We start from the raw sequence: 16,427 nt of genomic DNA on the forward strand, positions 1-16,427 counted from the left end.
GAGAGAGGTTGTAGTTTCAGCAAAGTGACAAGTCATTATGGAAAAATGTCTGGTCTGATCAGGTCATGCTAGGCTGGTAATATGAGCAGGTAGATAAGGTAACTAAACAATGAATTATGTAACGGCGACCTTTAGTATTGTATGAACTCATCCCCAACCTGCCATTAAAAAAATTGGGATCAGCAATTTTCCTTCACTTTCGAATTTCATTCCAATTGGTATCTTATCAGAAGAACCTCATCAGAATATTGTAAAGTCCATAAAAAACCCATATAATTTATGACCAGTGACCTACCTTCCATAAATGGAAATAACAGACATTCACTCAGTTTCTCTTTTCCACAGATTATATTGTCATACAATCAATGATTTACAACAAGCAAACAGTACACTTTATAACTGTTTTTATGAAAGTGTATGATGTACAAAGGTACTTCAGCAGTGACAAAAACAAATATGATCATTTCTCATTTTAAGTGAGCACACATGTGAAGGATCTGTTCATCACACCACTAGTGTTTTGAAGTTACAGTGGAAATAGTGTGAGTGTCAAATCTTTTTTGGATGCAATACAGTTCAAGAAAACAAATATGAGTGTACAATGTTTTTATATATAGATTATTGAACATTGACTTAAGGATGTCACAGTTCTTATTATCTTTGATTATTTAATGACAAAGTATTTTCTGTTTGATGAACAGATCAACAAATGTGTCCCTTCAGTAGATTTTAAATGGCATTTAAGAACTGTTGGGTGAAATGTAGTTGGTCTCATCTTGTTATGAATTTTGCTTTTCTATGTGAATTCTTTTCTTTTCATCTTGTTCTCTCTTTCTGTTCTCCATGTCAATTTTCTTCTTTTCTTCTTCTCTCATTCTCTGGAATTCTTTTTCTTGTTGTAGTTTATTAATTTGATCCTGAAGTGCTTGTTTTTGTGCTTGAGCTTCGTTGCGCTCTTGCTCTGCTTCTTTGCGCTTTCGCTCTTCTTCTTTGCGCTTTCGCTCTTCTTCTTCTCGTGCAGCTCTTTGCTTTGCTGAGTCATTCCCCATTTTCTGTGAGTCCTTCGATTGAAATACTGCTTTTGATGATTTTTAGATATGTGATACTTTAAAAGGAAAAAGACAAAGAACTTTTGTCACAAAGTAAAATGATGTTTTTCACAAAATTCAAATTTCCATCACAAATTTTACTATAATATTATATATTCATCAGATTCAGAGGCATGTGGTGATCTTCTGAAATGAACAAACACAGATTAATCTAAAGTGAATTTATTTCCAGTTTTATTTGATGTGTAAATGGCTTCTATGTGGAATAGCATTTACATTGTTAACTTGAATTCAGTTATTGCAAAATACCTATTAGAACCTAACTTTTAACAAAAAGAGAAGACTTATTATTTATTAACATAAATTTGTATTAACACTGTAAGAAACATACCCATTTCTCCTAGATACTTTAGATAGTTACTCCTAGATAGTTTTTCGGTGTCTTTTCCCCTTCAGAACTCAGCTGGAGTTTATAGACTGCTAGAACACGGTACCTTTATAGAGCGGTGTGGTGTTACAGTGCTGTGATATGATAGATCAGAGGTCTATCACAGACCAGCCAATAGGACTGCAATGGTAAAAAATTTGAAATTTTAGCACATTTTCAGAAAGGAGTAAACACATTTTTATCTATTTTGTGTGTGTACGTGAATGCACACATGCTTATGCTTGTGTGCATGTGTGTGTACGTGTGTGAAAGAGAGAACATATTCCATATTTGGCCTCATTTTTTTGTCTACTGTTATATCTCAAAAGCCTATTTATATCATACATTCACACGTTTTGTTCTTTTAGATTGCCAGTAGTAATTTTTTAGGGTCTTTTATGCATTTTGGGAAGAGTGTCAATATATTTACCTCTGATAGTATATGTCTGATTGATTAAGGATTTAAATAGAGTTATTGGTTCCATTTAGGTGGATTCATTGGCACTGATACAGCCTTAATCATGATACAAGAACAGTTTGACACAAAAGAGCCTTGTCAGGTATGTGTACTTGCAATCAACATTACTACATTTTGATTGGTTGACTTTTAGTTTTGCAAATGAGGACAATTTTTGTAGGATGAACAAAAATGTTTTTGGTCATCATATTAAAAATAACACTTAAATTGGATAATATTCAGACTTTCTAGCTTTAAAGTGCTGGAAACAGTTGTGTGAAGAAAGTGGGACTGTCAAGCCAAGGGAGTGAGATTGGATGATGTCATCAGGGACTGCCATCATACCCTGGCTTTTGCTGAAATGACGCCACTGCTAAAAGCTGTCTTAACTAGTTTAGGCCAATACCCACTAGTGTCCTAACCTCAAACCTTTTTGAAATCCAATGGTAAAAATCAGAGTACAAAAGCCTTGAAAATGGCGTTACATTTATTAATTATACAAGATGAAGAGCAAAGACAACTTTTGCCCACTCTCTTTCCTTATCTTCTTGAGTGAGCGAAGGGGAAAACTTGCCGAATAAAACAGGCTTTTCAACCTTTTCTTACTTTTTTAACTGAGCTTATCAAAATTTCATTCTCTGCCGCACTGAATTTAAAAGCACGCCGTGGTTTTCTCCATTTTGATTTTAGGTTTACCTCAGAAGCAGTTTGCCTGTCGTTGGTTGCTTGGTAACAAACCTGACAGTTGATTACCGAACTCGATGGAGTGGTAAGGTTTAAGATTTAATAACTTAAGATAAGATGACATTTTGTAATAACTAAATCAAGTTAAGATTTGCTTCTGTTATACGAATTTGTGAAAATTCCTAAAATAACTTATAATATCTTAAGTTAAGACAGAGCTTAGAACCCAAGAGGCATCACTTTGGCCCTGTCCCAAATGGCGCACTTCATGTGGACTTTCGGTCTCGTGGACTTAAATTGCACGTGCTCGCCGAGTCTACGAGTCCGTAGGCCTTCCCATTCAGCATTTTAACGCCCTGAAGTGTGCTCAGCAGCGCCCCCTTTGTACCCTTGAAGCGGTTTTCCGCGAAGCCCGCATAGATGCAGGCTCCGCACACTTTAACTACCCAGGATTCCTTGCAAAATGCCAATCAGACAACGGATGGGAGGAGATTTTGCTCAAGAGCAATTGATGACATGGCTGAGAAGAAAATATTTAAGTGTAAGGGTTTTTATGACCTAGGTGTACATTTCACCAGTTGTTACCTACAGTTTATACAAACATTATGGTCATCGACCAGTGGTTGATATCTCAAACATAATAATAGCACGTTGAATAATACGATCGCATTATGATTAATTAATAAATAGAACCGAATGTCAGGGCTTTACTGAGTCATATGTAAACCTAGTATTTATATTTAAACCTGTAAATTCATCTGAAACTCACACACATGTTTATTATGTGTATTATTTACTTAATGCACTAACGACTTTTGACAAGTTATAACGTTTAGCTACGAAGTCAATAACTTTTATTTCCTTACCCTTTCCTCAGTGCATAACATCAGCATTTGTATGCACAAAAAAATAATCTCGTCTTCTACTACGACGTCGGAGCACAAAAATATGATTTCTCTGCATGACAAGCCATCTCGCAAACACAATGGTAAAAACAACAACAACAATAGGCAGGATATTCCCCCAAAAAACAATCGGACCGTTATTTCCGGCGTGACGATCAAGTCTGTCCCAAAAATACCTCTCAATGCGCCCTCGTGGACTCGCGCCAAGGGCCCTATAGGTCTGCACTACATGACGTCACCAAAGTGTGGATTCTGAGGAAGTCCACAAGTCCGGAGTGTGCCATTTGGGACAGGGCCTTAGATACTTTTTGGGTAACAGCCACTAGATCGCGCTCCAGTAGCGCGGCCGCCATTATGGGGTGAAAATACTAACTGGACCATAGAATCCTTCACATCTTATGCACCCAAAATCGGCGAATGTCACTGCCAAATCAGAAGCGCAATAGAACAGTTTTTTAAATTAGGTCACCAGTAAATTGTATGGCTCCCACAGTAAATGTTGTATTGTCTAAAATATGTTTTATTTTACAAGTTGTGAAGTTTCTTTGCTTTTCTGTGAGCACAGCTGTTGCTGTGGCACTGTGGTGAAAGAAAGCCACGACTTTTCTAACGCGACCAAGCAAGAGACTGAAGTGAGAAACGTTTAATCCTGCTTTCAAGATTCGGTGTGTACACGAAACACTTACTGAACTAGAGAGCTGATTGAGACACACCCTTAATATACGGTGACAACCCAGCTCAACCTCCATGTTGCAGAGTACAGTGGGTACGGAAAGTATTCAGACCCCCTTAAAATTTTCACTCTTTGTTATATTGCAGCCATATTGACAGAAAAACACAGAATTGTTGACATTTTTGCAGATTTATTAAAAAAGAAAAACTGAAATATCACATGGACCTAAGTATTCAGACCCTTTGCTGTGACACTCATATATTTAACTCAGGTGTTGTCCATTTCTTCTGATCATCCTTAAGATGGTTCTACACCTTCATTTGAGTCCAGCTGTGTTTGATTATACTGATTGGACTTGATTAGGAAAGCCACACACCTGTCTATATAAGACCTTACAGCTCACAGTGCATGTCAGAGCAAATGAGAATCATGAGGTCAAAGGAACAGCCTAAGGAGCTCAGAGACAGAATTGTGGCAAGGCACAGATCTGGCCAAGGTTACAAAATAATTTCTGCTGCACTTAAGGTTCCTAAGAGCACAGTGGCCTCCATAATCCTTAAATGGAAGATGTTTGGGATGACCAGAACCCTTCCTAGAGCTGGCCGTCCAGCCAAACTGCGCTATCAGGGGAGAAGAGCCTTGGTGAGAGAGGTAAAGAAGAACCCAAAGATCACTGTGGCTGAGCTCCAGAGATGCAGTCGGGAGATGGGAGAAAGTTGTAGAAAGTCAACCATCACTGCAGCCCTCCACCAGTCGGGGCTTTATGCCAGAGTGGCCCGACGGAAGCCTCTCCTCAGTGCAAGACACATGAAAGCCTGCATGGAGTTTGCTAAACACCTGAAGGACTCCAAGATGGTGAGAAATAAGATTCTCTGGTCTGATGAGACCAAGATAGAAGTTTTTGGCCTTAATTCTAAGCGGTATGTGTGGAGAAAACCAGGCACTGCTCATCACCTGTCCAATACAGTCCCAACAGTGAAGGTGGTGGCAGCATCATGCTGTGGGGGTGTTTTTCAGCTGCAGGTACAGGATGACTGGTTGCAATCGAGGGAAAGATGAATGCGGCCAAGTACAGGGATATCCTGGACGAAAACCTTCTCCGGAGTGCTCAGGACCTCAGACTGGGCTGAAGATTTTCCTTCCAACAAGACAATGACCCTAAGCACACAGCTAAAATAACGAAGGAGTAGCTTCACAACAACTCCATGACTCCAAAAGGGTGCTTCTACTAAATACTGAGCACCATGTGATATTTCAGTTTTTCTTTTTTTAATTAATCTGCAAAAATGTCAACAATTCTGTGTTTTTCTGTCAATATGGGGTGCTGTGTGTACATTAATGAGGAAAAAAATGAACTTAAATGATTTTAGCAAATGGCTGCAATATAACAAAGAGTGAAAAATTTAAGGGGGTCTGAATACTTTCCGTACCCACTGTAGGTCACGTCGGCAGCTCAACCTATAAGATTAGACTGTCGTCATATCGTAAAAGTATCGCCATCACTTTACGATACATATCATAACATATTTTGCATTGCGAAATATCGTACTGCGATATATCTTTACACCCCTACCTGTAACTGTATTGTCACGTGTCAAATTCATAGATCCATAACTTCATAATGCTACAGTAAAAATGTCTAGGTGACAGTTAAGTACATTGGGAATAAGGCTCCAGTGCAACTTTTAACGCACACTCAAAGGCAGCTGAGATACAGCACCTCCAACTGGGCCAATACTGCAATTTCTCCTGTAACTGTATTGTCACATTTGTCAAATTCATGGGTCCATAACTTCGTAATGCTACAGTACAAATGAAAATTTGAATAGTGACATTCAAGTGCATTGCGAATAAGGCCCCAGTGCAACTTTTAATGGACCCTCATAGGTAGCTGAGATATAGCGCCTCCAATTGGGCCAGTGATGCAATTTGTCCGGTGACTTTGTCACATCTGTCAAATTCATAGATCCATAACTTCATAATGCTACAGTAAAAATGTTTGAACGTGAATGGTGACAGGCAATTGCCCCGGGAAATAAGGCCATGATGTTATGAGTCCATAACATTATAACGCTAGAGTAAAAAAGTCTAAAAATTTGAATGATGATAGTCAAGCACCCCAAATGAGCCAACAATGTAATGGCTCTCCAAACTGTAGTGTGAGATTGGGTCCATAACTTCAAAATGTGATGTGAACTGCCTTTAACTTTAGTCGCATTCATCGTGGAACTTGCTACACACTGCCAACACACATTTATGTCCACATATATGAATTTTGCATCTGATGTCCCCTTTAAGGTGCTATATAAATAAACTTTGACCTTGATTTTAACATTTACTTCTAGAGTCTGCTGGGAGTGGGAACTTAATCTGCTGTAACTAATTCTGCTTAATAAAATTAATTTATCATCTTTGAGTAACAAAGGTATAGTACGCAAATACAGATTACCAGATTATGACATTAAATCAAATAAAGTGTAAGTTCGGACATTTGTTAGGTTTTACAGGATGGCAAATGTTCCCAGTACACTGCTCATCCTTAACTGAAATAAATTTGTTGCACCAGTTTGCTCCAACCTGAGAGATGACATTCTACAAATCTTCACAGCACATCTGCACCAGATAATCATCTTTTTAAAAACTGCCACCTTAGAGCCGTTTCCCAGCAGACTGCATATCTTCCTCTTCCTGCTGGATTTAAAATGCTCTGAGATTCCCAATGCAGTTTGAAAGACAGTGAAAGATTGAAATATGTGACAGGAGATGAATTTGGATGGTGAAGGGACAGATAACACCAGTCATGCAGCACATACACTTTCCCGCTGATTATTTGAACCATGGGGTTGAAGCCTCTTGGTGGAAAATGCCGTACACCATGATAGATACAGATCTATAAATCAAGCTGATACATATTGAGTTTCTACAGGTGGTTTCTTATTGTTCTTATATTTTTGGTGATGCTCACATACATATTTGAGTCCTATTTCACTCCAAAAAATTTCAAAAGTAGAATTTAGAAGATGAAATGGATGTAGAAAATTAAACCTTTTTAGGGCCATTCAATTTAATGTAGTTTTTTGTTGTTGTTGTTGTAATTCCCAATACTCTAATCAGTACAAAAAATACTGTATAACATGCTTTTTAACAATTTTCTTTTTTGTTAGGTTAAATATGACTGGGACATTTTATTGACATGTTTTACATGAATCACCCATTTGTAGACTTTTTCCATATTTAAGTGCTATTATCGGGTCCCTGGTGCATCTACCAACCCAGAAAATGTAAAAAAAGGACAACCCAGTAAGCCCTTCTCTCTAAAAATTGAGCTGCCCAGATTTCGCTCCCCTAGCGACATAGGAATTGGATCTTATTACAGTTTTACTGGCCCTTAATCTGAACGTTTCCACCCACAACGCCGCCATTTTGTTTTCACAAATGACAACGGTGTAAGAGATCTAATGCCATGGCAAAAGTTTGAGCAAAGCATGTCAACTGTTCTGTCGTTGGCTGCACAATCAACCACATAACACTATTTAGAGTCCCATCCTCAGAGGAGATGAGACAAACAGTAAGCAAAAAACCTTGTGCATGCTAATCACGTCTCTCCATCAGTGTCCGACTCTGGTTTGAACAATGTAAGGCTGAACTCCGTTACTGACAATCCTCATTTTGGCTGCGTGAGATTCTTTGTTGTTGTTGAACGACCAAAGCGCAAGCTGTTAAAGCTCCGCCCTCTTTTGGAAAGCGGGCGGGAGCAGCAGCTCATTTAAAGGGACACACACACAAAAAACGGCTTGTTTCTGCTCACACCCAAATAGGAGCAAATTACAAGCTATAATAAATTATCTGTAGGGTATTTTGTGCTGAAATTTCACAGACACATTCTGGGGACACCAGAAACTAAGATATTACATCTTGTGAAAAGGTGCATAATAGGTCCCCTTTAAACCATACTTTTTATGATGATTCTTTCTTCTCTCTTCTCCCTCCTCCCTTTTCTTTGTCTGCCCTCTCATGTTTGTGAGATATTAAATATTTGCTGCATTTCAGCAATGGAAACGATGGACATTTTGTAAATGCATGCATTTAGACACAAATCCAATAAAAAGAGATAATATGAAGAGTGCATGAGTGAACAACATGAATGTACAAGGCATCTTTCTCTTCTCTAGACATTTTCCATACCAATTCTCTAGGAATACGTTTTTGACTCAGGAAACACAGCTAACAGGAAGACAGACAACATGTGACCTGAACAAACCAAAATAAATAATCCCTTAAATTTCCAAACAAATATACACATCAAAATAGACTATTTAGTCTGTCTCTCAATTTGGGTTTTTCAGTTCACTGAGTGTGACATCCGTCTGTTTTCATTTATTTTGAATTCCATCTCTGAGATATCCTGTGGACTTGTTTCTCTCCTCCAGCTGCCGTCTTGTCAAGTACATTTCTAAAAAAATCTGCTCAAATTGTTTCATTTTGTGCTCATTAACATAATGATTAATGATCCTTTGACAAAATTAGATCTAAATGTCCATTAGCTCTAAAATATCTTTACATCAATAAGCCAGATCAGCCAGACATTCCCAATTGACTGGGGATGAGCTTCATGACACATTTCCTGTCTGGTTTTCCTGTTGGCATGGTAATGAGTGAGTTTATATTGTATGTTTCCTGTGTTTGCTGGTCGTGTTTATTAAACTGAAGTGATTGAGTTGCTGCACATGTTGCCACACTTAAACTAGAGCTTAAACTAGAATCTAATCAGGCACCATCAAGCCCTTAGTGTGCACTAGAAACACAGGAATTCAATGGAAACCTCTATCAAAAAACCATCACAAAGTCAAATCAGTTAACAGTTATCTTGCAGGTTTCTAGGTTCATCTGAGCTTCTTCAGCAGGTCCTTGCATTGCCAGGAACCCAAGAGCTGCTGAGAATTCAGTCCTATTTCCTTTCCATTGTACCCTAGACCAAGATACTTTTCCAGGTTGCTTCAAGAAACTTTCTCTGCAATTTATGAACTGTAAGCAGTTTTGGATTCATTCAAATTGACTGTTATAATGGCAAGTAACCAACCTTTCACTATTCATGTCATCTGATATAATTGTTTAAAACGATAGATTCTGACAGGGCAAGTGTATAAGTGTGAAGATCTGTTCACATCAGTGATGTTAACGATAAAGACAACAAAACTGTGGATACCAATTATTGACAATAATATACAATTATAATATATAATAGGCCTATAATAATATTTGTTTTTTCCTACCTACCCTAAAATATCACCATGCATGATCATGTGATCATAAACAGCAAATTTGACCATCCTTACTAACGTTGATGAACAGTTGTTTGCGCAACAACCATTTGAGTCCTGTATCTAGAGATCTTCAAGGGTTTGTAATGCTGTTTGGAATTTATGTGAACAGGTGCTGGTTTAGATTTCTAGCTTTCTGAAATAGTTTGTCGCCATCTGCCAGTGTATTTGAGATAATACATTGCATTGATGGAAAAAAGGTCTGACTAAGTTGCTGGTAGTGAGGACAATATTAGAGCTTAGTGTTTAAAAAATGATAGTCTCAAGGTTTTTAAAGGTTTTTCCTTAAAACACCTAGTTTTTAAAGTTACAGAAATTAGTATATCAATGATATCATGCACTATAAGTGCCTGAGCTAGACAAGAGCATAAAGTCTGAGATGCACTTTTATATTGGAATACTTTCCTAAATTTCAGATCATATAATTTTGTTCTGTTTATTAATTTTTGCAGAGCTCAGAAGGAGCTGTATAGCAGGAATGACTGAAGTATGTATGGCTCTACTTCTACTGAGGTAAATAATAATAATAATTCATTTATGCAGTTTTATTTTATCATTTAGGCATGATAATATTTCCCTGTATTTTTTCCAGGGCTCCATAACAATGCATATAGAAAAGCATTAGCACCAGATATCAGAGAAAGGCTTTAGATATCTTGGCATTTTTGTCACAGCTTCACTTAATGAACTTATAAACAACAACTACACTCCTCTTATAGAGAAAATTAAGGCTAATTTGAAAACATGGTCTTAATTTGAAAACATGGTCTCCCAATTTCATTTCTGGGGAGAATAAATGTAATAAAAATGAATGTCCTTCCCAAACTTTTGTATTTATTTCAGTCTATACCTAGTTATTTATCAAGTTCTTTTTTCAAAGACCTCAATAAACACCTTTCAAAGTTTATTTGGAATAATAAAATGCCACGAATTAAACTTTCCAAACTAATGAAACCAAAAGATAAGGGTGGGATAGACTTGCCAAATCTTCAGTTATATTATTGGGCAGCTCAGATAAAAAATATGACTAGTTGGTGCAGTGAGAGGACCAATTCTATCTGGTATAATATGGAAGCTTCAGTTTGCGCCCCACTATCAATCAGGCTTTTACCATTTGTTAAGAACTACACCAAGCTAAAAAACATTTCAGAACATTTTACCATATCAAACACTCTTCGAGCTTGGAGAGACATTAAGACATACTTAAAAATTTTCCCTCTCTTTCCCTGTCCTCCCCACTTTGTTTTAACCCTGATTTTCCTTTAACATTCCAGAATATTGGTCTGTCGACATGGCTGAAACTCGGAATCTCTCAAATATCTTGTTTATTTTCAGAGGGTTAAAATCTTTCCAGCAGATTATGGAGGAATATAAAGTTCCAAAGTCCAATTTTTACAAATATCTTCAATTAAGGCATTTCTTAAAAGCAAAAATAGATAAAGAAGAATTGAGAATGGAAACAACAGAGATTGAAGACCTTTTATTGAATTCAGTCAGTTTAAAGGGATTGATATCAAGGACATATAACATCTTGTCTAGTAATTGCACCTCTGCCTTATTGGGACTGAAGGGTGTCTGGGAAAAGGATATTGGTCAAACTATCGAAGAGAATGAATGGGTTGTTATATGCAATAATGTATACCCAAAATGTACTTCTCTGGGGATCCATGAGCTCAACTTTAAATTTTTTAATAGGATATATCTCACCCCGATGCGTATTAAGAGGATGTTTAGCAATGCTACAGGCCTATGTTTCAAATGTAAAAAAGATAAAGGTACATTCATTCATTGTTTTTGGTTCTGCGACAAAATTTTGCCATACTGGAAGAAAATACACAGCGTAATTAAAGATCTTCTCGGACTGAACTTTGATATGACCCCAGCTTTGTATTTATTGAATTTTAATGTGAATAATCTGTTTAAAAAAGATGCAATACAATTATTCATTGTCTTGGTATATTTAGCTAAAAAATGCATTTTGTTACTTTGGTCTGCATCACAAGCTCCTTCCTTTAAAATGTGGATATCACAGATTGCAACTTGGTTGCCACTTGAAAAACTCACCCACGATAAACACCAAAAATCAGAAAAATTCTGGCAGATATGGTCTCCCCTTTGGGAATACATAAAATAGCTCTCTTGATGAACATACAGAACTGTTTTTAACTTTCTTTAATTTTCTTTTTATTTCCTATGTAAAGACTGCTCTAAAATACTGTGACCTTTTTGTTTTGTTTTTTTGTGTTGTGTTTACATTTGAATACATCCTTTTTTCTTCTTTTTCTCCTTTTTTAACTTGTGACTCTTGATTTCGTACAATCTGTAACATGTATATATATGTTGTGATACTGTTAATGTTATGTTGATAATATGGGCAAACAATAAAAAAAAAAAAAAAAAAAAAAAAATAAAAGCATTAGCACTAATAGTGTCTACCATTAGATGTACAATGTTTTTGGGAAATAAGCCCTGGTGGATTAATATCTTAAAACATAAAACAAAACAAGCCGGGCTTATTTTACTTAGTCAGACTTGTTGTCAGCGAATTCTGTTTCATAAAACAAACTTAAATTAGTTCAAACTCAGTTACTCTGGCAACTTATGCTGGGAAACTAGCCTGGTCTGGAGCAGGCTAACTGTCAACACTGACCAATAGGAACGCAATGATATTACAGCCGACTCTCTCACATACAATTTTTTTACCTTATTAACACACACACACACACACACACACACACACATACATTATATATATATATATATATATATGTATATATGTATATATATATATATATATATGTATATATGTATATATACACACACATTTACTACATAGTGCTAAATAAAAAAAAAAATATTGGTTTAAGGCTTTTTTTTTATTAAAAGGTAAGTATGATGAGAAACAAAACATTTAAAGATAAGTAATTGCTTAAAAATTAAGTGTTATATAGCCCACTGAATCATTCTCAGACTTAAAGGAACACTCCACTTTTTTTGAAAATAGGCTCATTTTCCAACTCCCCTAGAGTTAAACAGTTGAGTTTTACCGTTTTCGAATCCATTCAGCCGATCTCCGGTTCTGGCGGTACCACTTTTAGCATAGCTTAGCATAGTTCATTGAATCTGATTAGACCGTTAGCATTGCGCTTAAAAATGACCAAAGAGTTTTTATATTTTTCCTATTTAAAACTTGACTCTTCTGTAGTTAAATCGTGTACTAAGACCGACAGAAAATAAAAAGTTGTGATTTTCTAGGCTGATATGGCTAGGAACTATACTCTCATTCAGGCGTAATAATCAAGGAACTTTGCTGCCGTTCCATGGCTGCAGCAGTGCAATGATATTACGCAGCGCCCGTGAGCCGCTGCTTGCACAGGGAACGTGCCTTGCAACCATGGAGACGTTTGTAAGAGACGCTGCGTAATATCATTGCACTGCTGCAGCCATGGAACGGCAGCAAAGTTCCGCCGGAGTAGAGCGCAGTCTCGGGAGTACCCCCCGGCCTGCGAGGGGCGATGGGGGTATGTGGCGACCAGGGCGTGCGAGAGCCGTGAGGGAACGGCGCGAGGCCGGTGGCGCGAGTGTTAATGAGCTTCACCTGGGAGGCGCACCGGCCTTGAGTCCCTCACGGAGGAGCTCCGGGAGCATAAAAGGAGGAGCGACTACCGTGGAGGACGAGAGAGGACCAGGCCTGGACTTTATTTTATGTTTTATTATGTTTGTGTGGCCGGCAGACGTCCGCAAGGGTCTGCCGGCATTACTTTCGTTTTGTTGTTTGTTTATTTTTGAATTAAAGTTACGTTGAATGTTCGCCGGTTCCCGCCTCCTTCTTCCCATATCTACTAACCTTGTTACATTCCCACTGTGGTCAAAGCACAATAAAGTCAGCTAGCCTTTTCCAAGGCCCATATTTAATCTATACTCTGGTCTATATATATATATATATATGGTCTATATATACAGTATATATGGAATTCAGGTTGATTGGGACACTTTTTGTTATTGAAATGACTGGGAAAAAGTGTCCCAATCAACCTGTATTATATAGGGCTCTTATTAAGAACCCTAACTTTACAGAATTATGTTACTTGGTGCCATAAAAAAAACTTTAGTATGTTTTTAATAATATTTCAAAAATTTGCTCAACCAAACAGTTGATTTGTCACTTTATGGTAAACATAGAAAAACAAAGGTAATCTTTTCAGATCATCCATTTCTGCAGTCAGAATGGACTATTTGCTGAGAAATATAAACTTCTGATCATTCTTAGCTATGAATATGACTTAACTATTGTTATTTCTTGATGAATATACATTAAGAGAGAATTTCTTAAGTATGTTTTTTTTTTTTTTGCCACACCCCAGCACCCTCACTCTCAAAACCGCAACCAGATGTGCGATATGACAGCTTGGGACATTGGCCACAACAGTGTGACAAGCAGGGGTGGTGCAACTACTGTCCGAAGGGTGTGTCAAGATTGAAATGTCAAAAATGCAATGTTTTCCTGTGCTTGAATGCAAACCAAGAATGCTTTGCAGCATACCACCAGAAATAAGGGGGAGTTCTCATATTCAGGAAGCACTCGTGCTGTTGCACCATTTCACATGTAAGAGATGTTGCTGAAATGTTCATTTATCTAAAAAAAGAAAGAAAAAATCCTGTTGCACTACCACACTTGATGGCGTGTTTCTATCAATATTACTATCTTTTGCTATTTTATTTTTTTTAGTTTTTGAGTGCATTGCAGAAAGAATGTAATGTCTTAGTTTTGTTACTTTTAGTTATTTGTGTTATTTATTTATTTTTTATTGTTAAAAAACAAGAAAACATATCATTTCCTGTTTTAAAATGAAAACCTGAAATATTTTAGGGCATACTTCAATAAATAAAGAAGATTCAATATACAAAACTATTTTATTTTGATTGTTTTTAAATAAATTAGTATTATAGTTAATATTTTCAGATTTTCATAGTAGGTGTATGAATTCCGGTACTTTTACCATAAAGTGACATATCAACCATTTGGTAGAGGCTGATATTTTTAATTTTTAATTTTAATTTGAAATTATGGGATGTGTTGAAAAAAAATACATTGAGTTTGGTAACTAGTGACATAAGGAGATAAGAAATGCAACCAAAAAAATTCCAAATGCCTTTTTCTTGGTGGGGCAGCTAAAGGGTTAAGGCATGACAAAATTAAAACCACTGTAGTCACTATCACAGCAAAGTAATTACATTATCTCAACTTATACAGCAATGTAAACACTCACAATCAACCATAAGAGTGTAAAACAGTTCAACACAATAAGCTAGGCAGGACACAGACAGCACTCTGGAGAATGTTTCTCAACTTCTCAGTCTCATCTATGCTTTTATGCTGCCCCACTCCTGGTTGGTAAGCAGACACAGCTGGGTACAGCTTCTGTACTGTTGATGAACCTGGACGCCTGCACTGTCTATACAATGTAAACAGTGTAGGAGAATGACAGGGAAGAGATTCGCCTGTTCTTCGGAGGTCTTTTAAACAATTGACATTTATATAAGAAGGAGGAAACAATGGAGTTTGAGACTCACTGTATGTCATTTCCATGTACTGAACTCTTGTTATTTAACTATGCCAAGGTAAATTCAATTTTCAATTCGATGGTACCTTTAATATTAAAGTTAGTTTTAGTTGGTGAAGTGTGTCAATTTTAGCGGCATATAGCGGTGGGGTTGCGAAATGCAATATAGAGAAGCTATGCTGGCCAACACTCGTCTGAGACAGTAGAGAGAAGCCAGTCAAGAAAATGGTGGGCGCAAAATAATGACTTAACATGTAAGGGGACCCGCAGTGTATGTAGATAGAAATGGCTCATTCTAAGGTAATAAAAACATAACGATTCATTATATAACTGAAAACATGGTTATGTATATTATATTGCATTTCTGTCTATAGATCCTCTTAAAATTTACACATTGCACCTTTACATAATTTGAAACCACTTTCCTGTGTATTTGTGGTATAATTTTGCACTACTTCATTTTGGCTAATTAGTGCTCATTCTGCAGGTACTACATGCAGGGTCATGCTTTAAAGGTGCTAAAGAGGATGTTTTGTTTTATACATTTTTGCAATATTACTTGAAACTGTCTTTACTAACTGATAAAAGACTATTTATTAGGTGCACTGAAAGGAATAATATTAAAGGTGCCCTCGAATGAAAAATTGAATTTATCTTGGCATAGTCAAATAACAAGAGTTCAGTACATGGAAATGACATACAGTGCGTCTCAAACACCATTGTTTCCTCCTTATATAAATCTCATTTGTTTAAAAGACCTCAGAAGAACAGGCAAATCTCAACATAACACCGACTGTTACGTAACCAACCAACGCCCCAAAATTTGCATAATACTAGCCCATGATGTTCCCAACATTATGAAAGGCATTACAGAAGGGCAGCCAGTATTAACGTCTGGAGCTGCGAATCATCATATTAACGTCTCACAGCCGAATCATCAGACTAGGTAAGCAAGAACAATAGCAAAAAATGGCAGATGGAGCAATAATAACTGACATAATCCATGATAGCATGATATTTTTACTGATATTTGTAAATTGTCTTTCTAAATGTTTTGTTAGCATGTTGCTAATGTACTGTTAAATGTTGTTAAAGTTACCATTGGTTAATTACTGTATTCACGGAGGCAAGAGCCGTCGTTATTTTCATTATTAAACACTTGCAGTCTGTATAATTCATAAATACAACTTCATTCTTTATAAATCTCTCCCAACAGTGTAGTGTTAGCCGTTAGCCACGGAGGACAGCCTCAAATTCACTCAGAATAAAACTTTAACATCCAAATAAATACTATACTCACATAATTCGAAGCATGCATGCAGCATGCATGACGAACATCTTGTAAAG

The 16,427-nt window shown here is 36.8% G+C and overlaps 1 long non-coding RNA gene across 1 annotated transcript; it reads left to right on the plus strand.

Moving 5' to 3' along the window:
* The first annotated feature begins 338 nt into the window (after window positions 1-338).
* Window positions 339-11,885, plus strand: LOC137003643 (uncharacterized). Its single transcript, XR_010892017.1, has 3 exons — window positions 339-542; window positions 1,966-2,036; window positions 2,624-11,885. It is a non-coding gene; the product is annotated as an uncharacterized lncRNA (long non-coding RNA).
* The last annotated feature ends 4,542 nt before the right edge of the window (window positions 11,886-16,427 follow it).

This window comes from Chanodichthys erythropterus, chromosome 16 (assembly GCF_024489055.1).
Source record: "Chanodichthys erythropterus isolate Z2021 chromosome 16, ASM2448905v1, whole genome shotgun sequence".
NCBI lineage: Eukaryota > Metazoa > Chordata > Actinopteri > Cypriniformes > Xenocyprididae > Chanodichthys > Chanodichthys erythropterus.